This window comes from Anolis sagrei, chromosome 1 (genome assembly GCF_037176765.1).
Source record: "Anolis sagrei isolate rAnoSag1 chromosome 1, rAnoSag1.mat, whole genome shotgun sequence".
Taxonomy (NCBI): Eukaryota; Metazoa; Chordata; class Lepidosauria; order Squamata; family Dactyloidae; genus Anolis; species Anolis sagrei.
In genome coordinates, this window is record NC_090021.1 from 94179791 (window position 1) to 94204593 (window position 24803).

General features: G+C 42.8%; 1 long non-coding RNA gene across 2 annotated transcripts in view; it reads left to right on the forward strand.

Moving 5' to 3' along the window:
• The window catches only part of LOC137096906 (uncharacterized), a 39357-nt gene extending 34809 nt beyond the window's left edge, over window positions 1–4548 (forward strand). For both annotated transcript variants that reach the window (XR_010909789.1, XR_010909788.1), the window contains exon 3: window positions 4176–4548. This is a non-coding gene — a long non-coding RNA (uncharacterized lncRNA). The remainder of the gene's footprint in view (window positions 1–4175) is intronic.
• The last annotated feature ends 20255 nt before the right edge of the window (window positions 4549–24803 follow it).

The window sequence follows — 24803 nt, forward strand, 5'->3', positions numbered from 1 at the left end:
AAAATAAATACTTTTTTTTAAAGGAAGGAGACTCGCAGACCAGCTTTTTGTTCTCGCAACTCACTGGTGGTCCGCGGCCCACAGGTTAAGAACCACTGGCCTAGTGGATTCTGAATGCTGTAGCCCAAAAACCTAATTTTGTAAGTGCTGCTTCTGCTGAATAGCCCCACTCATCACCTCTCTCCCCATAGTGAAAAGACCCACATATCCTATCAGTCTAAGCCCCATTGGTCCTATTGCTCGTTCCAACTGGAGTAGTGCCTTTGGATCAATGAGTTACATAAGTGTCAACTTACTTTTTAATAATTCATTCAGTAGGTTTAGTTGGCACCACTAGCAGGATTCAAGATCTCTGTTGTATATCTCTTAGGGAAGAGAACAGGAGAAACCAAGGACAGTAGGATGTAGATGAGACTGTGCTGCACAGATTGATAAAATGGCTGAACAATTAGATGGAGATTGGGAGACTAATACATAGCTACAGCATTATTAGTTGTGGTTCTTCTATATCTTGGACATACAAAAAATAGAATAAGCTGACTTTATTTGTTCACTGGCAACCATAAATTCAAGTGTGGTTAACCAGTCATCCAACAGATGTTGCAAGACTGCATCACCCATCATCCTAAGCTAATATAGCTGATAATGGAAGTTGCAATGCAACATTTGGAGGACCACAAGTCACCCATCCCTGAAAGTATAACATTTTGAGCTTGGACTACATGACTACATTTCGTAGTCTCTCAGCCTCAAAGGAAAGCAAGCCCCCTCTGAACAGATGCTTCCAAGAAACCTTGTCAGGTTTGCTTTAGAGTCACCATAAGTCAGAAATGATTTGAAGGTACACAACAATAGTAGTGTCTCAAATGGGAGTATTACAAGCCATGCACACACCTCTGAAAGAAAATGCAGTTTATTTTGTATGTATTAGGGAATGGGTGGAGCATCTTTTTTCTCTGAAGAACTTCATGTACTTTGTGTATTCTTAGACAGGAGTCTGGCAAGCCAAGGAATAAAATAATCAGCATCCTACAGGTCTCTGATGTAAAGTTCAGTTTCTCACTGGCTGAAAATAGACTAGCTCTAAATTGAATTAATTTTTAAGATTCACTGACTACACGTTTAAAAAGGACAGTTTGCTCTCTCACTTTGTGAAGTGTAGAGTCAGGTAACACTTTCCCTATGAAAAGAGAACAAATGGGGACATTTAAACGCTTTTTCTTTCTATTTTATCCTGAATAGTTCCTGTCCATATACGAGGGTAATCCGGAAAGTAAGATTACATTTTTTTTTCAAATATGAAGAATTAATATATTTTAATAAAACTTACATGGATTGTAGCAGAGGTATTACATTATTTTTCCACATAATCGCAATTCAGTTCAATACATTTTGTCATCTGTGGGAAAAGTTTTTGATGCCTGTGCCATAGAAGTTTCCCTCCGCCTTTTTCATTGAGTTCATCACTTCTATCTTCACCTCGTCATTGACAGAAAAGTTCAAATTCGTGAACAGATGATAGTCACTGGGTGCGACATCGGGGCTTAAAACATCCCAACCAAATTAAGTCAACTACTCTTGTATTGCATGAGCGGTGTGCAGATGCGCCTTGTCATGAAGGAGACAGACTCCTGCTGTCAACATCCCATAATGTTTCTTCATGGTCTCACAAAATATTCTGTACCCACTTTGTCACATGCTGTCTTGATATTACATCCTCTCCAGAAACTGAAACGATTTCACGATTAATTTCAGTGCCATTCATGCCCTTAGTATTTAGGAACTTCGCCCTTGGAGGGAAACGGAATGAGGATGCTCATCTCTAACCTTCACCACAATGCTAGTTGATGAGCTACTGACGATTGGCACTGCTTGTTCTCTTCAGCTGGCTTCCCGCTACACAACTGTGATACCAATTTCCCCCGAGAAAATTTCCTGCGAGAGATATGTGCCTTGTAACCTTACCTTCTGGATAACCCTTGTAGGAAAGGCAGGGAAGTAATTAAAGTCTAAAGAATGAGACAATGTCTTTTTAAGGGGGAAAGGGAATAGGTTTACATTTTTTACTGCCAGAATTTACACATATGTGATGGAAAAGTTGTATCATGGTATGCAAAATCTATCAGTTTTATTTTCATTTATGTTTGTATATTTTTCCCTTTTGGCAAAATTGAAATCTCCATAAACTTTTGCAAAATGGATATTCAGAACCATTTGGGAAAACCAGACATCTTTTGGAATGATGTGTAGTCAGTTTCTACTGATTTCTAAAAGCATACTGTTTCCAAAATGGAGTCTTGAGATCTGAACACATGGTCTGCAACCCCTCCCACAACAACACAGATTTAAGGAAAACAGCATACCAACACATACACATACAATACAGTAAGAAATCTGAATTATATACATAACAAATTACGAGTGGAGGCTTGAAGAAAGTTGCAATTTCCAACATTCCCAAATCTCACAGGTTTCCATTCTGTTTGTGAATCAAGTTGTTCATTTTGACAAGTTTTTATCAAAATTCTCACACATTATTATCACCCAAATTCAAAGGGTACTTCTATCCCTACATGGTGAAGTGTGTGGACTCCAATTCAGTGCTACAAACATAGGACCCTTCCACACAGGATCTGACTCCAGATTATATGCTTTAAACAGAAATATATGAGTCCCCACTGACAGATAACCTGGAATAAACCATAATCTGGAAATCAGATCCTGGAATAAAGGGTCAATGTGGAAGGGCCCATAGTTGACCAGAGAGAGATTCAAACTTTTGAAAGTTAATCATTCAAAACTTGGGATGCATGATTTACCAATGTTGTTATATTTCCTGTTCATTTTTTAAAAACTTAAATTCACTCAATTGAGTGCATACTACTTTTGCACATTGAACTCATTTTTTAAGAAATTGAAAGGGAAAAGGAGAAGGAGAATGAGAGAGAAATTAGGACATCTTTAAAACATCTGGAAAAAAGTGGGACAACAAAGGATAAACCAGGGCTGTCCTGGATAATTGGGTCAGTTGGGAGGAGATAGCACTAGTACAATGGTCAAGAACAAGGAGTAATTGTTACCAAGAAGTGTGGTTATCAACCTGCATTGTTGGTATGGTATCATGTTACAGATCATTTTACTTTGAGGCTTGTGGAAAGGCAAAGTATGTCCAGAATGCTGAGAGTCACAATAGACAAACTAACCTAAATATTAATGGGAATTGTGTTCTCTGTGATTAATGTATTTTCCCTCTAGCAAGCAGAATGGCAAATTAAGCCTATGTTTATTTTTGAATAATCGACTCGAAACCAAGTGCATCAAATGCAAGATGCTCAGTGTACAGTGCACATTCATTGTGAGGCTGTGTACCATTCATAAATCCCTCGCAGGATTCTGGCCAAAGATATTATTATGTCATAATGACTGGAGTATAGGATTGTAAATAGGATCCCCCTCCCCCCCCCCCCGTGTCAGGCACAACTTGAGAAACTGCGAGTCGCTTCTTGTATGAGAGAATTGGCCATCTGCAAGGGCGTTGCTCAGGGGATGCCTGGATGTTTTGATGTTTTACCATTCCTGTGGGAGGCTTTTCTCATGTCCCCACATGTGGAGCTGGAGCTGACAGAGGAAGCTCATCCGCACTCTCCCCCAATTCAAACCTCCTACCTGTCGGTCTTCAGTCCTGCCGGCACAAGGGTTTAACCCACTGCACCACAGGAGTCTCCTTATAAATAGGTCAAAGAGAACTGAACTGTAGAAAGTTTGTTGAGTGCCTTTTAGTAATTTCCAACTTATAGTGACTCTAAGGCAGTGTTTCTTAACCTGTAGGCTGCAGACCACCAGTGGGTCGCAAGGATGAAAATCTGGTCTGCGAACCTCCTTCCTCTTTATTTATTTTATTTTATTTCTGCTTCTTTTGTGCAGCCTGCCACTCCTTCCCTGTCGCTGGCCATGGCAAATGTTCTGTATCAGAAACTAGAGCTGATGTGGCCTATTCAATGCAATTTTCTGAATCAGCACCCCAAACCAAATCTAAAGTTGACCAAAAACGGATTCGTAACCCTTTTGGTACTAATGTTGGAGAGTGATTCCTGGTCAAGTAGTCCCTGGTCAAAAAAAAGGTTGGGAACCACTGCTCTAAGGCAATCTTATCACTGGCCTATATCATCTTGTAGGCTGAGACCTGATGAGAAACTCCCTCCTGGGCACAGAGAAGACTGGGCAACTTGGAAGGCACTGAACAGACTGCACTCTGGTACCACGAGATGCAGAGCTAACCTTAAGAAATGGGGCTACAAAGTGGAGTCCAAGACATGCGAGTGTGGAGAAGAACAAACCACAGACAACTTACAACAATGCAGTCTGAGCCCTGCCACATGCACAATGAAGGACCTTCTTACAGCGACACCAGAGGCACTCCAAGTGGCCAGCTTCTAATCAAAGGAAATCTAGCATAATGCCAAGTTTTAAACTTTGTGCTGTTTTAAATATATTATAACTGTATTCTCAATTCACTTCTGACATGATAAATAAACCATCTTGTAAGTACACTTTGCCCTAAATCCATACATACATTTATGTACAAGTGAACAAGTAAATGAATGGATAAACATATGAATGCTACCAAACTACTATAACAAGTCTAATACAGGTGAGTAAAAGCAAGCACTTCTGTTGCCATTAGCATGAAATATTGGTTAGTGCAGTGTTCCCTCGTTACTTTGCAGTTCACCTTTAGCAGACTTGCTGTTTTGCGGGTTTTTGAAAATATTAATACAAATATTAAATATTAAATATTTATGTCCAGTGGAGGCAAGGGACCCCAGAAGCGTGGCAGCCTGAGGCACGGCGGGAAAGGCCTGCCTCCCTGGCCTCCACAGACTCCGGAAGTGTGGCGGCCTGAGGCACAGTGGGGAAGGCCTGCCTCCCTGGCCTACTGCTCCCTGCGTGGCTCCAGAGGCTCTGCAGAGGCCAGGGAGGCAGGCAGGTGCCCTTGGGATGGGATGGGAGGCAAGTAAGGAAGCACGGGTAAGAAAATAATATATAAAATATATAAAATAATGCATAAATATTAAAATTAATATGGCATCCCTACTTCACAGATTTTCACTTATTGCAGGTGGTCCTGGAACGTAACCCGCGCGATAAGTGAGGGAACACTGTATACTGAATGGGATTTATGGATGCATAAGCACTGTAGTTATGGTGCTTTGCTGCTTTGCCATGAATCCCATTTTGATTCCTACTTTTTTTTTACTGGGAAGCAGCTGCTGTGATTGACAGGGATCCATTCCCATGTCGCTTGGGAAACCGTTCACTGATGGTCTAACTCCCTCCTATAAGCAGCAGGCACAAGCAGGATCCCTCTTGCAATTCCCCTCCAAAGACTTCCATTGATGTAGTGGCTGCTGACTGGAGGGTTTTTGTGATCCTTATCAGTCACAAGTGTGTTAACACATTGACTACTTTCCCAGTGGAGTCCACCCTTTAAGACCCTCACATAGTCCCCATGGTGCCTGTGTTTATACTGTTCCTGAATGCCAGGCCATGCAATTTTGGTGGCAGGGACTGAAAGCCTTCAGCAGACAAAGGAAAGCACAACTTTCTTATGAGAAAATGGGCTGAAAAACACATCCTCGGTGATTTTTCTCCTTTGCAAACTATTTGGTAATCATTGGACCAATTAGGTCTAATGACATATCATTGGCATAAACATTGGTGGCTCCTAAAGATATTCTATTTCCTGTGTATTCAATAGTAAGAAGCATTACCCTTGAAATGGCACAAAATTGTGCTCAGAAATAAGGGGCAAAGAGGAGACAAAGGATAGTTACGGCTGATAAATACAGAAAGTATGTTTGAATTTTCTACTCATAGTTCACTGCCAGAGGTACAGGTGAATAAAATCGCCAAGAAAAGCACGTTTGTCTTTCTTCTCCACCCTCCTCCTTTTACTCTCTCCCTAAAGTGTGTGTGTATGTGAATGAGAGAAAGAGAGAAGCAAACTGGATGGGGACAATCACTCCTCAAATTGGTTCATTTGATAGACAATTCAGGAAAGAGCCTGAACTGGAATTAGAAAGGCTATTACAGACAATTACTGGAAGAATTGATTCCACAGGGTAAAGCAAAGCAAGTCAAGACAATTCCTCATATTTTTTCATGAACATAAATGTGACTTTTATCTCAGCTTCACTGGCTTCCACTTTGTTTCCAGAAGCATTCCAGGCATTGGCTTTCACCTTGAAAGCCCTAAAGAGCCTAGGACTAAAGTATCTCAGGAATCAAGTCCTCCCACACAAGCCTCTTTCAGATCTTGTCAGCTTTCCTTGTCCTTCACACTGTCCCCACCCGCACAGCTGAAGTTGGGCCGATGAGTCCCAGAATATTTTGAATAACCTCCTCAGATAAGTAGATCATACCATTAGTATCCTACTGTTAAGTCAGCTCCAAAGACAGATTTCGTTCAGATACCACTAAAAAAGGTTGAGTCCTTTAAAGAGATTTTATTAAACTGATTCTGCCCCTTGTTCTTAATATTTTTAAAAAATATTCTGATTTTACTTTAAATTGTCAGAAGCTTTTTTTCCCCAACTTGCCATGGTTCAGAAAGGACAAAGAAAAATCTTAGTATCAAGACAATATAAAAAGAAAAGGTCAACAATGAAATAGATCCGTGTTTCTCAACTTTCCTAATGCTGCAACCTCTTAATACAGTTCCTCATGTGGTGGTGACCCTCAACTATAAAACTATTTTCATTGCTACTTAATAACTGTAATTTTGCTTCTGTTGTGAATAGTAATGTAAATATCTGATATGCAGGATGTATTTTCATTCACTGGACCAAATTTGGCACAAACAGAAAATGCTGGAAGGGTTTGGTGGGCATTGACCTTGAGTTTTGGAGTTGTGGCTCACCTACATCCAGAGAGTACCGTAGACTCAAACAATGATGGATCTGGACCAAACTTGGCACAAATACTCAATATGCCAAAATGTGAACACTGGTGGAGTTTGGGGAAAATATACCTTGACATTTGAGAGTTGTAGTTGCTGGGATTTATAGTTCACCTACAATCAAAGAGCATTCTGAACCCCACTAACGATAGAATTGGGGTAAACTTCCCACACAGAACTCCCATGACACACAGGAAATAGTGTGTCTTCTGATGGTCTTTGGTGACCCCTCTGAAACCCCCCTCACAATGCCTCCTCCGCAGGAGTCCTGACCTCCAGGTTGAGAAACACTGAAATAGATCCTTCAAATATTTCCATGCTTGATTTTTTTTCTTATTGCATTGAAGGTAGGAACATGCATCACATCATGTACCCCTCCACACATAGTTGGTTTGTCCTCAGTGTTGACTCTTCTGTCTAAAGCTGCTGAGTTCTGGCAGACCAACAGCATCTGAAGAGTGGCATGATTCCCACCTGTGGTTTGTATTAAATTGTGGCAAGATAACGATGAAGTCCCCTGTCAGTCTGGTCTCCATCTTGCAGCCCTCTTTTGTGCAGGAAGGGGCTATAATTTTAATGCAAAGACATTCCACTGTCCTCCAGTCACACTGCTACAATCACTATTAGCATTTTATCTGGAGCATGTTCAAGTATTCAAAGGGTTTCACAACAGTATCTCAGTAATCTTTACAATGCCTCTGTAAGATAGCTGGTATTATCTCCACATTGCAAATGAAGCTTCAGCAAATAGTTGGTTGGTACTGTAATCTTAAACCAGAGCTTGGAAAAGTGTGCAACACCCAAATTTGCCACTCAGCATGGTTAGAGGATTCTGGGTGCTATTTGTGTGTATATATGTGTGCCTGTCGATTTATGGCCACATCATTATTTTCAAAGGTTTTTTTTAAAGTCAATGAGTATTCAGAGGTGTGTTGTCAAAGGCTTTTATGGCCAGAACCATTGGGTTGCTGTGAGTTTTCCAAGCTGTATGGCCATGTTTCAGAAGCATTCTCTCCTGATGCTTTGCCCACATCTGAGGATGTCTTGAAATGAACCTCCAGCAGCTGGCCTTCTTTGAAAGACCCCCACCAAAGTATTAACCAGGGCTGCCTCTGTTTAGCTTCCAAGATCAGATCTCATCTGGTGACTCTATGCCAGTGGTTCTCAACCTGTGGGTCCCCAGATGTTTTGACCTTCAACTCCCAGAAATCCTAACCGCTGGTACACTGGCTGGGATTTCTGGGAGTTGTAGGCCAAAACACATGGGGACCCACAGGATGAGAACCACTGCTCTATGGTATGTAGGCTATAGTCAACTAAAATTCAAAGTGCTGTCTTAAACATACTAATAATCAAAGGGTTGCTCCAAATTCACAAGGGTTTCTCTTATTGAAGTTTCTCAGTGGGCTTCATCAACACCATGAGCTTATCTGGAACCACTTAGAAGAAACAACAGACTGATACAGCCAGAAATTTAGCTCCCCATAATGCTCCCATTGTAGTAAATGATGGGAGATGTGAAGAGCATTAGGGCAAGAGGATTGTGAGAAATTTAAATGAATGTGGCTTTTGCCACTACTCTCATTTCCCTAGTTATATCTTCTAGTGCCAAGGAGACCAATTGGATGAAAGGAAGCTCACCGCAATGGTATTGTGCCAAGAACCCCTCAATTTTGGTTCTTATATTTTAAAGCCCTAACCAGGTTGGGAACTGACTAGCGGAAATATTACCTTCTTGATATTTCTTCTTATACAACATGTGAAGTCATGCTTTTTCTTTTCTTGCTCTCAGAAGTGTGGTAGCAGTTAACAAGAAGCACAACCTTGTCAACACCATGTGGGATGCCCTCCAAAGACCCCAATGTCAAACTTCTTAATCAACCACTGGACTGGAATCTTGGTTATAGTGAAATAATCTACATTTACTCATTCACAATTACTACGTATTCACAATCCCTATGCAGCCACTAGTTTAGCAGCTGTGTAGAGACCACAAAAGTCCCCTAAACCTCACATCCCAGTAAGCAGCTGCTGGGATCAATGAAGGTCTGCTTCTTTGTTGATCGGGAAGCAGTTGCCTCATACATGAGTGATCTCCAGAGCAAGGGGGATTTGTAACGGCTTCTTTTTTTTTTTTTTTTGCCTCTTTTGCCAGATGTTGCTTATGGGAGATGGTTAGACATCAGTCAGTGTGCATCAACTGATTGGAGAATGGACCTCTGTCGGTCCCAATGGCTACTTACTAGTAAATAGGGGTGAGAATGGGGCTCGCATTGCAATTTACTATGGAGCAGTATCATTATAATACTATGCACGAGGATTGATGCAGATGCAGACTGCAACCAGGAAATCAGTAGACACTTACTTCTTGGGAGGAGAGCAATGTCCAATCTCAATAAAATAGTGAAGAGTAGAGACATCATATTGGCAACCAAGATCCGCATAGTTAAAGCAATGGTTTTCCCCATAGTCACCTATGGATGTGAGAGCTGGACCATAGGGAAGGCTGAGCGAAGGAAGATAGATGCTTTTGAACTGTGGTGTTGGAGGAACGTTCTGAGAGTGCCTTGGACTGCCAGAGGAATCAACCAGTCCATATTTCAGGAAATAAAGCCTGACTACTCATTGGAAGGAAAGATAGTAGAGGCAAAGATGAAGTACTTTGGCCACATCATGAGAAGAAAGGAAAGCTTAGAGAAGACAATTATGGTGGGGAAAATGGAAGGAAAAAGGAAGAGGGGCCGACCAAGGGCAAGATGGATGGATGGCATCCTTGAAGTGACTGGATTGACCTTGAAGGAGATGGGGGTGGTGACGGCCGACAGGGAGTTCTGGCATGGGCTGGTCATGAGGTCACAAAGAGTTGGAAATGACTGAATGAATGAACAACAACAATGCAAGGGTTGAATGAAAAGTAATGCCTCCATCTTCGTTACTTGGGTTTGGATGGGAATATTTTAATAAATCAAGCACTGAAATAATTCTTAGAATGTGCTCTTTAACTACCACTATTCACTTTTTGACGTAATCACCCATCAATTGAATATTTATTTATTTATTTATTTATTTATTTGATGCATTTATTAACCGCCATTCTCAGCCCTTTTGGGCGACTCATGGCGGTGTACACACATATAAAGGACAGTTTACAAAAAGGCAATTACAACAACATATAAACTACATAACAATTACAAAACTACACTAAAAATCCGCTTCGTCTCATAGTGGAATCATAACCAATCTCATATTCCTTGTTCCATTCCAGTCATCTTTACCACATTGTTATAGCACTTAATTAAATGCCTTCTCGAACAGCCATGTCTTGAGGCTTTTTTGGAAGGACATGAGGGAGGGCGCCTGTCTGATGTCTGCAGGGAGAGTGTTCCACAGCCGGGGGGCCACCACCGAGAAGGCCCTCTCCCTCGTCCCCGCCAGACGTGCCTGTGAGGCAGGCGGGATCGAGAGAAGGGCCTCCCCAGACGATCTCAAGGTCCTTGTGGGCTCGTAGGCCAAGATGCGGTCCGAAAGGTATTTTGGGCCGGAACCGTTTAGGGCTTTGTAGGCCAAAACCAGCACCTTAAATTGAGTCCGGTAGCAAATCGGCAGCCAATGGAGCTGGGACAACAAGGGCGTTGTATGCTCCCTGCCCCCCGCTCCAGTTAGTAACATGGCTGCCGCGCGCTGAACCAGCTGAAGCTTCCGGGCCGTCTTCAAGGGCAGCCCCACGTAGAGAGCGTTGCAGTAGTCAAGGCGGGATGTGACCAGAGCGTGTACCACCGTGGCCAAGTCAGACTTCCCGAGATACGGGCGCAGCTGGCGCACGAGCCTGAGCTGTGCAAATGCTCCCCTGGTCACCGCTGACACCTGGGGATCCAGGCTCAACGATGAGTCCAGGGTCACACCCAAGCTGCGAACCTGCGCCTTCAAGGGGAGTGCGACCCCATCCAGCACAGGCTGTAACCCTATACCCCGTTCGGCCTTGCGACTGACCAGGAGTACCTCTGTCTTGTCTGGATTTAATTTCAGTTTGTTCGCCCTCATCCAGACCGTTACAGCGGCCAGGCACCGTTTCAGGACCTCGACAGCCTCCTTAGTAGCAGGTGGAAAGGAGTGACAGAGTTGGACATCATCTGCGTACAGATGACACCGCACCCCGAAACTCCGGATGATCTCACCCAGCGGCTTCATGTAGATATTAAACAGCATGGGGGACAGTATGGAACCCTGTGGAACCCCACAAGTCAAAGGTTGTGGTGTAGAACAGGAGTCCCCCAATAACACCTTCTGGGTGCGGCCCTCCAGAAATGACTGGAGCCACTGCAAAGCAATGCCCCCAAGGCCCATTTCCGCAAGGCGCCTTAGAAGGATACCGTGGTCGACGGTATCGAAGGCCGCTGAGAGGTCCAGGAGCACCAACAGGGACACACTCCCCCTGTCTAGCTCCCGGCGCAGATCATCCACTAAGGCGACCAAGACCGTCTCGGTACCATGTCCCGGTCTGAAACCAGACTGTGCCGGATCCAGATAATCCGTGTCTCTCAAGAATACCTGGAGTTGTGAGGCCACCACGCTTTCCATGACTTTGCCCAAGAAGGGGAGATTGGAAACAGGCCGAAAGTTGTCCAATTTAGTGGGGTCCAGTGATGGTTTCTTCAACAGCGGCTTTATAATAGCCTGTTTTAGGCTCGCTGGAATCTTGCCTTCCCGAAGGGAGGCATTCACCACCACTGTTACCCACTCAGCCAATCCCCCTCTGGCCTCCCTTAGAAGCCAGGATGGGCAGGGGTCTAGGATGGACGTGGTGGGCCTCATTCCTCCAAGTATCTTGTCCACATCCTCGGGTTTCACAAACTGAAAAGAATCCATCAAAATAGGACAAGCAGGTGCTCTTGTTACATCCTCGGAGACTGCATTTAACGCGGCGTCCAGCTCAGAACGGATCAAGGCGACTTTGTCTGCAAAGAACCGAGCAAATGCTTCACAGCGCGTTACCGAATTGTCAGGGCTCCCGCCTGAAGTGGCGGGAGTTAAAAGACCTCTGACAATCCGAAACAACTCCGCCGGACGGTTCTTTGCAGACGCAATAGTGGCCGCAAAGAAGGATACATTTCTGCCAACAATGAACAAATTTTCTGAAGTCGACTCTCTGTTTCCGCAACCCATTGTGCATAGATCTTCCGATAGCCAAGCAAAGCAATAATGTGACCCACACATTCTTGTGACATGCTGATTATGCTTGAAATTTCTCTATGAGTGATACGACGATCATCCTGAATCAATCTGTCAAACTTTTGCTTGTGAAACTTGGTGGTTGCTGTCACAGGACGTCCAACCCTTTGTTTGTCATGCAAGTCAGATGTTCCCACCTCAACATCTTTAAACTTACTCACCCAGTGATGTACAGTACTCACATCAACACAATCACCATAAACAGCTTGCATTCTCTGATGAATCTCCTTTGGGGTGACACCTTCTGCTGTCAAGAATTCAATGATTGCATGTTCCTTAAGTTGCATTGACTGACCGTCTGCGCAGGGTTCCATACTTCACACTTTAACAACACAACCGTTTAATGCTAAGGCTTCCTGCCAAAATGGATCTGTAGAGGAGAGTCTACTGAACAAGCCAGTACCTGCCGCATACCAGTACTGCCATCTGTTGAGGAGTTACAAAGGTGGAGGCATTACTTTTCATTCAACCCTCGTAGTACACAATGGTTGTAAAAGTTTCCAGTACGGAGTGTTCCTGGAAAGTTTTGGCATTGGTTCAGTGCTAGTTCTATAGTAGTCATTCCCTTCTTACTGTTTGTTTGCTGGTTTTATTGCATCCCATCTGCTTTCTGGGTCGTGTCTCTGTGCGTGTGTTTGTATTTATGCATGCTTCTATTGTATCTGTAGCTTCCAGCCTGCCTGGCAATTATGGGCTTTTTTCTGATTAAATAATGAAACATGATTTGTTTGTTTTTGTTTGTTTTTCACTACATAGATATAAACATGATCTGGCTGTGACATTTGTCACCCCCATTGATCACCAAGCTTAATTTAGTTGATCTGGCTGACTTGTTTGGTGACCTCTTCCTCCATCAAAACTTGGTGTCCATCCTTCCAAAAGCTGCACACTTGGTGGAAGAGGATGGCAATTCCAGATGGAAGAAGTGTACCATTTCTGGTCAACGACTACATTCCTTTTTTAGAATTTCCACTAAATTAATTCCACTCCTATCTGTTGTGATCAATTTGTAGTATAAAATGCATCAGATTTCTGTAATAGAAATACAATGGGAAGCTGGATATTCTTAGGACACTGTCATAGATCTCCTGGTAGTGGTAATTGTCACTACTGATGCATCCTGACACCAGACATATTTCTTCTGGCAAACTGAAGATAGGGTTGCAGATACATTCCATTTTTAGCACTCATGTTGAAATCAACATGTATTTCATTAATATTGTATGTATATGCAAAATCCAGTCTAGATACTTGGGGAATCATCTAGTCTTTTAGGTAGACGGATATATTGGGCTGACTATAAAGTAATCAGAGTCACATATGAAGGCAACATACTATCAGTGGCCCCTGGTGGCGCAATGGGTTAAACCACGAAGCAATTGAATTTACTGACCAAAAGGTTGGCGGTTCAAATCCAGGGAGCAGGGTGAGCTCCCGGTGTTAGGCCCAGCTTCTGCCAACCTAGCAGTTCGAAAACATGCAAATGTGAGTAGATCAAAAGGTACCACTTCTGTGGGAAGGTAACAGCACTCCATACACACATGACCTTGGATGTGTCTATGGACAACGCTGGCTTAGAAATGGAGATGAGTATCACTTCCCAGAGTCGGACACAACTAGACTTAATTTCAAGAGGAACCTTTACATTTATTTCATGAGTCAAAAAATCAAAGGTGTCCTTCTTTATGTTCATGATTTCCAACCATGGAGTGCGGGACCAAGATGTAGTAGGAAAGAATTGCTTTATTATAGCCCTCAGTCGATCATATCCTGAGTGTTCATTTTGTCATTTTGGGCCATAGCTTCCAGATTTCCCCAACCAGCATTCAATAGACCAAAAAGTAATATTCCAGAATAGTTGTCTATCTTATATAATAAGAACACTTTATTTATATTCCGCCCTTCTCCCTGTGGGGACTCAAGGGGGATTACATTGTAAACAGATACTGGCAAACATTCAATGCCTTGTTACAATACAATGAGACACACAAACACAAAGTCAAAGGCTTCTTCTTTCATTTCTGGCTTTGGGGGCGATACTCTTCTCTGGCTCTGGGGAAGGTGCTGTTCTCCATTTCCAAGCTGAGGAGCCTGTGTTGTCACCTCCTGGTCGTGTGACCGGTATGACTGCTTGGAGCTTCTTATGCCTTTCCTGCCAAAGCAGTACCTATTTACTCACATTTGCATGTTTTTGAAGTGATAGGTTGGCAGGAGCTAGGGCTAACAGCAGGAGCTCACCCTGTCCCGCAGTTTTGAACTGCCAACCTTCAGGTCAGCAGTTCAGCAGCACAAGGGTTTAACCCATTGCGCCACCAAACCCCTTCTCTTGACCTTTTCTTTTCTGTAGGCCAGGCAGGGATGGCACATAGCTCTCAAGATGCTATTGGACTGAGACTCCCATTAGCCGATGGCGAGGACTGATGGGAATGACAATCCAGAAAGCTCTGGAGGGCCACAGGTTCCCCATCCCTGCTCTAAGCAGTTGTTCCATTGTGTTGTTTCTTCTGCCCATAACATTCGGTTCCAGCACCCCCTTCACTCCATACTGAGGAAAACACACTGAGCAATGGAGGCCTTTTGGCAGGGCATCTGGGAAATCAGGCCAGGTCATTGCTCTTCCCAACCTGACCCCATCATTAGTCGATTCTTTTGGTGAGGAGGAAGAAGTTGATATAATCTGTGGTCAGTGTAAGAGGCTGTTATTAAGGAGATAATCAGAGGCTAGTATGTCACAAGCACCGAAAGCAAACCACACCCAAAGGATGGGCTGTGTCGTATTGTGCCAGGCACCACACGTACACCCACACAATGCTTTCCCAGAAATGATCCAGGAATGTGGATCTGGTTCCATCACATGCCCACTTCTTTTATTCTTTAGCTTGCACGTAGCTCATTATTACCTTTATCAGACCTGCCGCTTGCAGACGTAACAGGCAGGCAGGCATTTTAAAGTTTCACCTTCCTGTTGTTATTATCCTGAATTAATTACTCACAGAACCTTTAAGCAGGGGTCATCTAAAGGACTCAGATTGGTGGAGACATAAACACATGCCCTTTCTTCTGCCAGCTTTGAAAAAAGCTTTCCTTATGCTTTTTATTAGCTTGGTGGTGGTGTGGTTGTTGTTGTTGTTGCGTGTTTTAAGTTATTTTCGACTTATGGGAATCCCAAGGCATCCCCATCGCAGAGTTTTCTGAGGCTGAGGGATTCACCCAAGGTTACCCAGCTGGTTTTCATGGCTGAGCAAGGATTTGAACCCTGTTCTCCAGAATCATATCGCACACTAACAGATGCTGGCTCACATCTGTTAGTGAATGTGCACAGGTTTCTGACTTTTACAAAATTCTTCAGCAAGGAGGAATAGGATTTATGGTTTTCCAAAATTCCTGCCGTGTTTGGTCCAGATACTTTGTTTTAATCTCACATCTTGCCTTTCTAAAAAGTCATCAAAGTAGCAGTTTTGAAAAGGAAGGCGAGTGCAAAATCAAGGAAGGAAGGCAGTAATTCTTCTCCAAATACAGGTAATTGCTTCCTTAATACATTTTTATTGAGGAGATGGAGAAGACTGATGGGTCACTTCTTGAATTACAGGAAAAACATCACACGTAGATTCTTTCCTGAGGAGGAGCCTCAAGCAAATATGTTTATTCAAAACAGGTGTGTCCCCGGCCAAAGCTCAGTGAGGCACATAGTTAGGATGGGCAGGTGATGTACAGCTTCTAATTCTGGACTTGATCCACTCGAATGACTCGATGTCATAATCGTAAAGAGACACATATTGGTGGCAGCAGGTCATCTCATTATCCTCATTTCCCAAGGGTATTTAAGGGGGAAACTGCAAAGAGCTGAGAAGGAAAGAGAAGGAAAGCCAGTGACCAGTGTTTTATAAAGGCATGTTGTCACCTTCAAGGTGACAGCCAAAAGCAGAGTGTATGCATGTGTGCGTTTGCATGCACTTTTGGCCCTATTGCTGTCTCTCAGATCAGGTGTAGAGGGCAGTCCTACTGCATTAAAACAAGTGTACATTTTACCTTTGCGTGGCAGCTTGTGAGCTACACAATAGAAGTCTCTGCTTTGCAAATAGAAGCAGAATAATCACAAGGTTTTCTTCAGAAATTATGTGTGCTGATTCATCACTGTTCCATTCATACTGTGTGAGAGAGATAGAAAGAGGGTAATGATGGAATGCAACAAGGGTCTAGAACAGTGGGTCTCACCCTGTGGGTCCCCAGAAGTTTTGGCCTTCAACTCCCAGAAATCCTAACAACTGGTAAACTGGCTGGGATTTCTCTGAGTTGTAGGCCAAAACACTTGAGGGCCCACAGATTGAGAACCACTGATCTAGAAGTTGCATCAGGACATGTAGAGCTCTGTACAAGCATCTCTTTCTCCCTCAAATTCAATTAACTGCTGATGCCATTTACTGGCCAGTGGAGAATGGTGAGCTGATAGTGGAGAAGCATTTAACTAACTCCCCATAATTCAATAGTTTCCAATCTTTGGTCCTCCAGATATCTGTGACTTGAATGCCACCCCCACCCCCCCCCCCCACCCCCGGCAGCTTGGCCAACTGTCAGGAATTCTAAGAGCTGAGGTCCAAAACACCTGGAGAGCCAAAAGTTGGGAACCACTGCCCTTGTTGAGCACACAGCAACAGGCATGCTTCGGGGCTTCCTTGAGGTCTTGAAGATGATGTCATCACTGTGTGTCCAGTTATAGCTTTTTCGTTGCTCTTCCACACTCTTCATTTGCCACTAAAGGGTCACATTGGAAGATACAACAGCTAAAAGTTGGATAAATGGGGTTGGCTGTTGCATTGTGGAATTTCAACCTCCACAATGAGACTGCAACAAAAAAAAAGTGAGTCGTACAACATAATGCTAGCCTGAACACAACATAATTCCCTCCGTCATTTCACAGATGAAAACTTGGACACATAGTGCCAAGCAACAGGGGATTGTGATCAAAATGGTCAAAAGTGATTTGTGAAGAAGAACACCTAACCTAAGATGGACTGTAGCAGTCTACTTTTACCTGAGACTATTAGGAATAGCAAGATTCTGCCTGTCCTTTCCTCCCTTCCCTGCTGGGATAACAACGACGATGACAACAACAACAACAACAACAACAACAACAGCAACAACATCACTTTATTTATATTCTGTCCTTTTCCTTGAGAAGACTCAGAGCAGATTACAGCACATATAAACAGAGACAGGCAAGCATTCAATGCATTGTTATAGTGACAATGCAATGAGACACAAACACACAAAGGCAAAGGCTTCTCCTTTCATTTCCGGCTTCTGGAGGTGATACTCATCTCCAGCTCTGGGGGAGGTGCTCTCCCCCATTTTCAAGCTGAGGATCCATTGTTTGTAGATATTTCCTGGCCATGTGGCCAGAATGAGGGCATGGAGCGTTCTTTTTGCCTTTTCCCACCAAAGTGGAACCTATTGATCTACTTACATTTGCATGTTTTTGAACTGCTAGGTTGGCAGGAGCTAGGACTAACAATGGGAGCTCACCTCGTCCTGTGGATTCAAACTATCAACCTTCTGGTCAGCAGTTCAGCAGCACAAGAGTTTAACCCATTGTGCCGCCTGTGGACCCTAAGGGTAAAATACTTCTGCAGTTTCAATTCAGTTTGCAGCAACTGAAGTCAGGTGAGAATGAAGGGGAGTATATTGGAGGAGGAGACAGAACCTGCAATGTTTTAAAACTTGCTGAAAAAGTGCCACAGATTGTTGAAAGATATATAGAACATGCACAATTCATCAGGAATGAATGAATATTTTTGCAAAGGCCAATTTTTGCCAAATTTGTTCACTCTCTATCACCAATATGTGAAGACCATGCCCAGAATTCCATGTTCTACCTTTTGCTGCTGTTCTTCCATAAGGAAAAATCTACCATTTCACAGAATAGATATCAGCTGACATCCCCAGGGAGAGATAACCTCACTGAAAAGGAATAAAACTAAAGATGTTGAGATCCAGCTGCTACTCAGCTGAAGTTTCTTGAGAAATCTTGGGCAAGTCACAGGATTGTTTTGAGAAACAATAATAGAGACTGATAATGGATTCTGGCCCTCACACCTCGATGAAAGGGCTGAGTAGAACCATAGTGCATAAATATGGCAATATCTCCTATTTTGGGCAATGACTTCTGTCCCTTCTTTCACCTTTATCTTTAATCACTTTGCTTTTTTAAAATGCAAAAATGCAAGAAAACCTGATTGTTTGCTTCTCCGTCTCTTCTCAAGTATTCTCTTGAGCGACCTCATTTCACCCCAGCTTCCCTTTGTATGCATTCCCCACCACTTGCAATTGCCTTTTACAATCTCAAGTATTCCACACATATTATTTTCTTTGGAAAAAGATTATACCGATATTTTGGCTCTATCAAATGGCCTTTATAACTAGACTTGGCAAATTTACCTTTTTTGGAATTAACTTCCCAGAATCCCCCAGCCAATATAGGTGTGCTTATTAGTTGTGTTACGTATAATGACATGTTTAATGAATTCATCAGCATCATGTTGAATCTATTTTTTAGGAGGAGCCTGTAATAGGACACACATATCTCACCTTGGAACTACGAAGGGAGTAAACTCTAGGTACAATGGTAGGAGGAAGTGAGTAGGTACTTTAAGTAGAAATGTCTCAAGCCTCAAAAGCATGCTGTCCAGGGATAGCAAGAAAAATGCATTAAGAGAGAAAAGAAAGGACTGCAATCACATGAAATATAGTCTTACTGTGTAATTTGATTAATCCAATCTCAACAGCATTGCGCCAAAATTCCTCCCACTATGGGGAACCAAAAGGTATGCCTGCAAAGTAGGTTTATGCCTGTATTGCTTGCTATCACACAGCCTTGTTATGCCATGACATGGCCAAAATGAGTTATGTAGGAGTAAAGTGGGAGGAGAAGGCCTTAGTCAGAATCGGATGTTCACTTGAGAGTGGATTAATACTCCCAATTTAGCAGATTTCGCCTCATTAAAAATTATGCAAGCAGCAAAACAAATCTACGATACTTTAACACCTAAGGCAAGGATACAATAGAAGCCGCTGCACCCTGATATTGAAGCTAACCAGAATGGCTGTTAAACCTTGAATATTGGCAACCCTCTGCTCTACTTGTAGGCACCAGACAGAATTATTAGAAGCAAAACAGGTTTAGAGCCAATATGGAGCAGTAGTCTGAGTCCTAAACTTGGATTCTGGGAGTCTAGTCAGCCATAGAAACCCATGGGATGACCTTGGGCAAATCACACTCAGGCTAAGATCACTTTTGAATGAAACTTTCCAAGAAAACCCTATGATAGAGTAACTATTGTTCAGATTTATCTTGAAGGTTCATAACAACAAGACCAGAATTGTCAAGGAACATCCAGCATCTGACCACTCAGGCAACTGTTTCATGGTAGGGCCTGTCCAGGGCTGGCTCGAGATTTAAAGGGGGCTTTGGCAAAGCGCTTTCTAGGATCTCCCCACTGCTGGAAGGCCTCTGGCTCTGTGGTCACCTGCCAGTGATGGCAAATCCCCAGCCCACTGCTCAGATGATGCTGTGCCTGGGAGTCAAGTCAGGTACCTGCCTCAGTGGCCCTGTCAGGATGCTGGAGCCTTAGTAGCTGAATGATGGTGCTGACAACACCAGTGCTTTTGGAGTCCACGAAAAGACTCTGGGCCCCTCCACACAATTCTATATCCCAGAATATCGAGGCAGAAAATCCCACAATATCTGCTCTGAACTGGGTTATCTGAGTCCATGCTCAGATAACGTGGAATTTTCTGCCTTAATATTCTGGGATACAGGGCTGTGTGGAAGGGCCCTCAGGCAACTTCCTGCACTGCCTCTTCCCTTTGATTTCCCAAAAGATAGGATTCCCACAGACGGTCTGGATATTACCAGGCAGACCATGGATACTTGAAACTATGGATAATAGCAAACATTATTATTCATGTATTGTCAAAGGCTTCCATGGCTGAAATCACTGGGTTGTTGTAGGTTTTTCGGGCTATATGACTATGTTCTAGAAGCCATATAGCCAGAAAAACCTACAACAACCCATTATTATTAATGTGGGCTGCAAGCATACTGTGGAACTAGGAGGACTTAGTGCCCACAAACACTTCCAGATATGGGATGTAGTATTTTAGGGAGCATGATTAAATGAACCCATGGATATCAAACAAATCTGTCCTACAAAAGGTTGTTAGCTTCGTTCTCTTCTTCCTGCCCCTCCTCTCCAACACACTGAGTGAATGTTACCCAGCTTCTCTGCATGGAGGCCTTCCATACAGTTTGTGATTTGAGTTGCATAGCACAATTAGGACTGGGTTTCTGTTCAGGACATAAGAAGAGCCCGGATGGATCAGACTAAAGATCTATTGGACTCAGCATTCACTTCACACAGTGAACCTGAAAAAGGTAAAGCCCAGCATAACTTAGGGAGGCACATTCCGTCTGGACAGTGCAAATAGGGGAGGAGTTGAGCAAAAATGTCAGACCTTTAAAATGTAACTTTATTGATTTGTATCCCCAGGTCATTTCTGACTTTTGGCGACCTAGGGTGATCTCATCTTAGAATTTTCCGAGATTGAGAGTTTGCAACTCACCCAAGGTGACTTTCTGTGTCTGAGAGGGGAACGGGATCTTGGTCTCTAGAATTGAACCCTGGTCTCCAGAGTTGTAGTCCAACATTGGTATAACTTTTCATTGTTGATGTGTTGCTGAACTCAGAAGGATCTGCTACAGGGCTTGGAAAAAAATATGTTTACTGGCTAAAGAGAAAGAACTTTAGTCCTAAAATGTTTCCAATTTCTAAATGATATTAATTGTGGCCTAGGACATCTAACTACACTAACTTATCAACAATTTTATGAATAAAGTGTGCTTATTGGAATACTCACAGACAACTGGTCGGTCTTTTTGGTTGAACAGACCATAGGATTATGTCATCCTTTGGCCAAAGAGCAATGATCAATCTCGATAAGATAGTGAAGAGTAGAGACAACACACTGGCAATGAAGGTCTGCATAGTTAAAGCAATGGCATTCCCTGTAGTAACCTATGGGTGTGAGAGCTGGACCATAAGGAAGGCTGAGTGAAGAAAGGGAGACGCTTTTGAACTGTGGTCTTGGAGGAAAATTCCGAGAGTGCCTTGGACCACAAGAAGATCCAACCAGTCCATATTTCAGGAAATAAAGCCCGACTGCTTGTTGGAGGGAAGGATAGTAGAGGCAAAGATGAAGTACTTTGGCCACATAATGAGAAGACAGGAAAGCTTGGAGAAGACAATTATGCTGGGGAAAATGGAAGGAAAAAGGAAGAGGGACCGACCAAGGGCAAGATGGATGGATGGGATCCTTGAAGTGACTGGCTTGACACTGAAGGAGCTGGGGGTGGTGACAACTGACAGGGAGCTCTGGTGTGGGCTGGTCCATGAGGTCACAAAGAGTCGGAAGCGAATAAACGAATAAACAATAAATTTTTAAAGATTGAGCTTTAGAATACATATATTTCAATATCTACAGGTGTCTGATCCCTGTAAGTATATTTCAAAAATATTTTTACATGTATATTTCAAAACTAGTTCAATTTTCTTAACAATAGATGACTAGGAAACGTTTTTGAAATTAAGATTTCTGGTTTTTGAAAGCATACACACACACACACACACACACATATGTATACATTTGTGTGTGTGTATGTAGAGAGAAGGGGGGCATGGACAGACAAGCTAATAAATTGAGTTAAAATGCTTGTAATTAAGTAATTTTGTGTTAGTGACATCTATAAGTATCAACCTGATTCACCAACCAATTACACTGGAATGCCCAGATTTAAATCAAATTAGTTTCATTGACGTAAATGGGTGTAAAACTGGCTTAAGTCCAGATTCTCTGGTTTAACTGGTTTCTGGACTATAACCAGGATAATCATAAATCAAAATAGCCAAGCTTAAATTACCTGACGATTGAAGAGTCTGGCATTTCTCCAAAATGTATTCAATTAGGAACCTTGTAGCTATAATCTGAAAATATGACTATTTCAAAACATATCTTCTGTGGTGTATAAAGATTCTGGAGTTCATTGGCATCTGTAAGAACTAAATCAGCTTAAAGCTGTGGCTCATTTTTAAAACGTTGTCTTAAACTAACATCGCAATAATGAAATGCAGTAAAAATGCACAAAGGATTAGCATTGTTACTCTCAGGCCGAAAAGTCAAAGTCCTCAAGCGAACTCATGAATCATCAATCTACACATTTTACAACAAGTCTGTAGCTGACAGAGGTCGTCTTTACAAAGTAGATGGGCCAGCTTTTCATGATTGTTGACCGGTTACTAAGGCAGAATACAACGCCATCATTCTTGCATTTGAAGGTTGGCCAATTAGGGCCAATTTACACTTGTAAACATGTGAACTAACAGAATTGTGTAGAAAAAGTAAAATCCAGCCACAGTGTCTCACATGGGCCTAGTCTCTTCATGTTCATTATCATGGCTTATACCAGGAGACTCTGTTAGGAGTGTTTCTTTGTAGTGGTCAGCTACAATACCACTGGAAGTGGTATTGTACCACTTTACAGAGTGGGAACAAGTTTGTTGATGTGCACTGTCCACACCATGCATAATAAAAAAACATCCAAAACACAACATATTAAAACTCAGTGGTAAAATATATTAGGGAGATCTCATTGTGAAAAATATGTACATTGGAGGTAAGCGTTCAGGTATACCAAAACATTTAGAAAAATGTCACTGTTTCATGTTCTGTTCATTAAAAGAGGAAGAGGGAAAAGATGAAGAGGGGGAGAGAAAAGCCTTTCGCCAGAGTGTTGGCAGCCCTTTACCAACACCACTGTCATTGGGTTGTTGTTGGTTTTTCGGGCTATGTGGCCATGTTCTAGAACCACTGTCATTGCATTTTCAGCTATATGCCCTAAGAGAGTTTGGCATAAGGCTCAACTGAACAAACTGGAGCTGTGGTGGCACAAGGGGTTAAACCCTTGTGCCGGCTGAACTGCTGATCTGAAGACTGGCAGTTCAAATCCACAAGGCAGGGTGAGCTCTTGTCTGTCAGCCCCAGTTTCCCATGCGGGGACATGAAAGAAGCCTCCCACAGGATGGTAACATATCTGGGCATCCCATGGGCAACATCCTTGAAGACGGCCAATTCTTTCACAACAGAAGCAACTTGCAGTATATTTTCAATTTGCTTCTGACACAATTAAAATAAACTGAACAAACTTACTCTTTCTCTCATGTATGATAGAGTGACTGGTTATGCCAAAGCAGACACAAGACCTCTGGCCTGTATTATGGCAAGCAGCACGTGTCAAAAGCACATGGAAAGAAGAAAGAGTGGAGAGGAAATATCCTATGCCAATTTTCATCCATAGAGTTTGGGGGATGCCTATAGCAATTACACAGCAGCTGGACTCTTCTATGGCAGTTACAAATGCATAACCTAGAGCTATGCATTTGTGACTGTTACATATTCATGATCCCAGTATAGCCCCGAATTGAGGGGCCATGAAAACCTCCCACTCCCCACTTACTGGGAAGCAACTGCTGTGACTGATGGGATCTTAGAATCATAGATTCATAGAGTTGGAAGAGGCCTTGTGGGCATCCAGTCCAACCCCCTGCCAAGAAGCAGGAAACTCGCATTCAAAGCATCCCTGACAGATGGCCATCCAGCCTCTGTTTAAAAGCCTCCAAAGAAGGAACCTCCACCACACTCTGGAGCAGAGAGTTCCACTGATAAACAGTTCTCACAGTCAGGAAGTTCTTCCTAATGTTCAGGTGGAACCTCCTTTCCTGTAGTTTGAAGACATTGTTCCACATCCTAGTCTCCAGGGCAGCAGAAAACAAGCTTGTTTCCTTGTTGATCAGGAATCCCACCTACCTCACTGCATAAAGGATCTTTGGAGCGAAGTGAAATTTTGTCGGGGCCCTGCTGTTGCCAAAATTCACTCATGGAGGGAGGTGGGATTGTCAATGAGCAATTTCCTGAGCAATAAGGGACTAGACCCTTGTCTGTCACAATGGTTGCTTCCTTGCAAGTGGGGATTGGGAGAGTCAGGCCAAGATTCACTACAAGCAAATAGTGTTTGTGCACAGGTATTTCCCATACAGGATTCTGGCTTTTAACTTTCAATATATTCCACATATGTGATCTTGGCTATCCATAACAATCAACATTGTAAAGTAGGGTAAAATTATTATCTTAATATTTCAGATTGGTGGGAGGGGGCTACAAGGTTCTGAAAGACAGTGAGTAAGCAGCTGAAGTTGTCCATTGTCTTTCTTACCCTTTGAATCATGATGACACAGATCTTCTAATGTCTCCAGCCAAGTTTCCTTTAGCTGCAAAGTTTTTTCATGCCTTGAAGTCTAAGTCTGCACCAGAAGCAAAGAGTAAGTAAAAAAATTACGTGGGCTCTGAAATCAGAAGTACTGTAGATGGGAGAACAAGTGCCCATTGCCAATTCTTTCAATGGAAAGTTGCACTGAACTGCAGAATAGCTCTTGTAGTTTAGGACCTAATTGCTGTGGGAAAATATATTAGGTTCTATAAATTAAGTCTATTACCAGGGACAAATTGA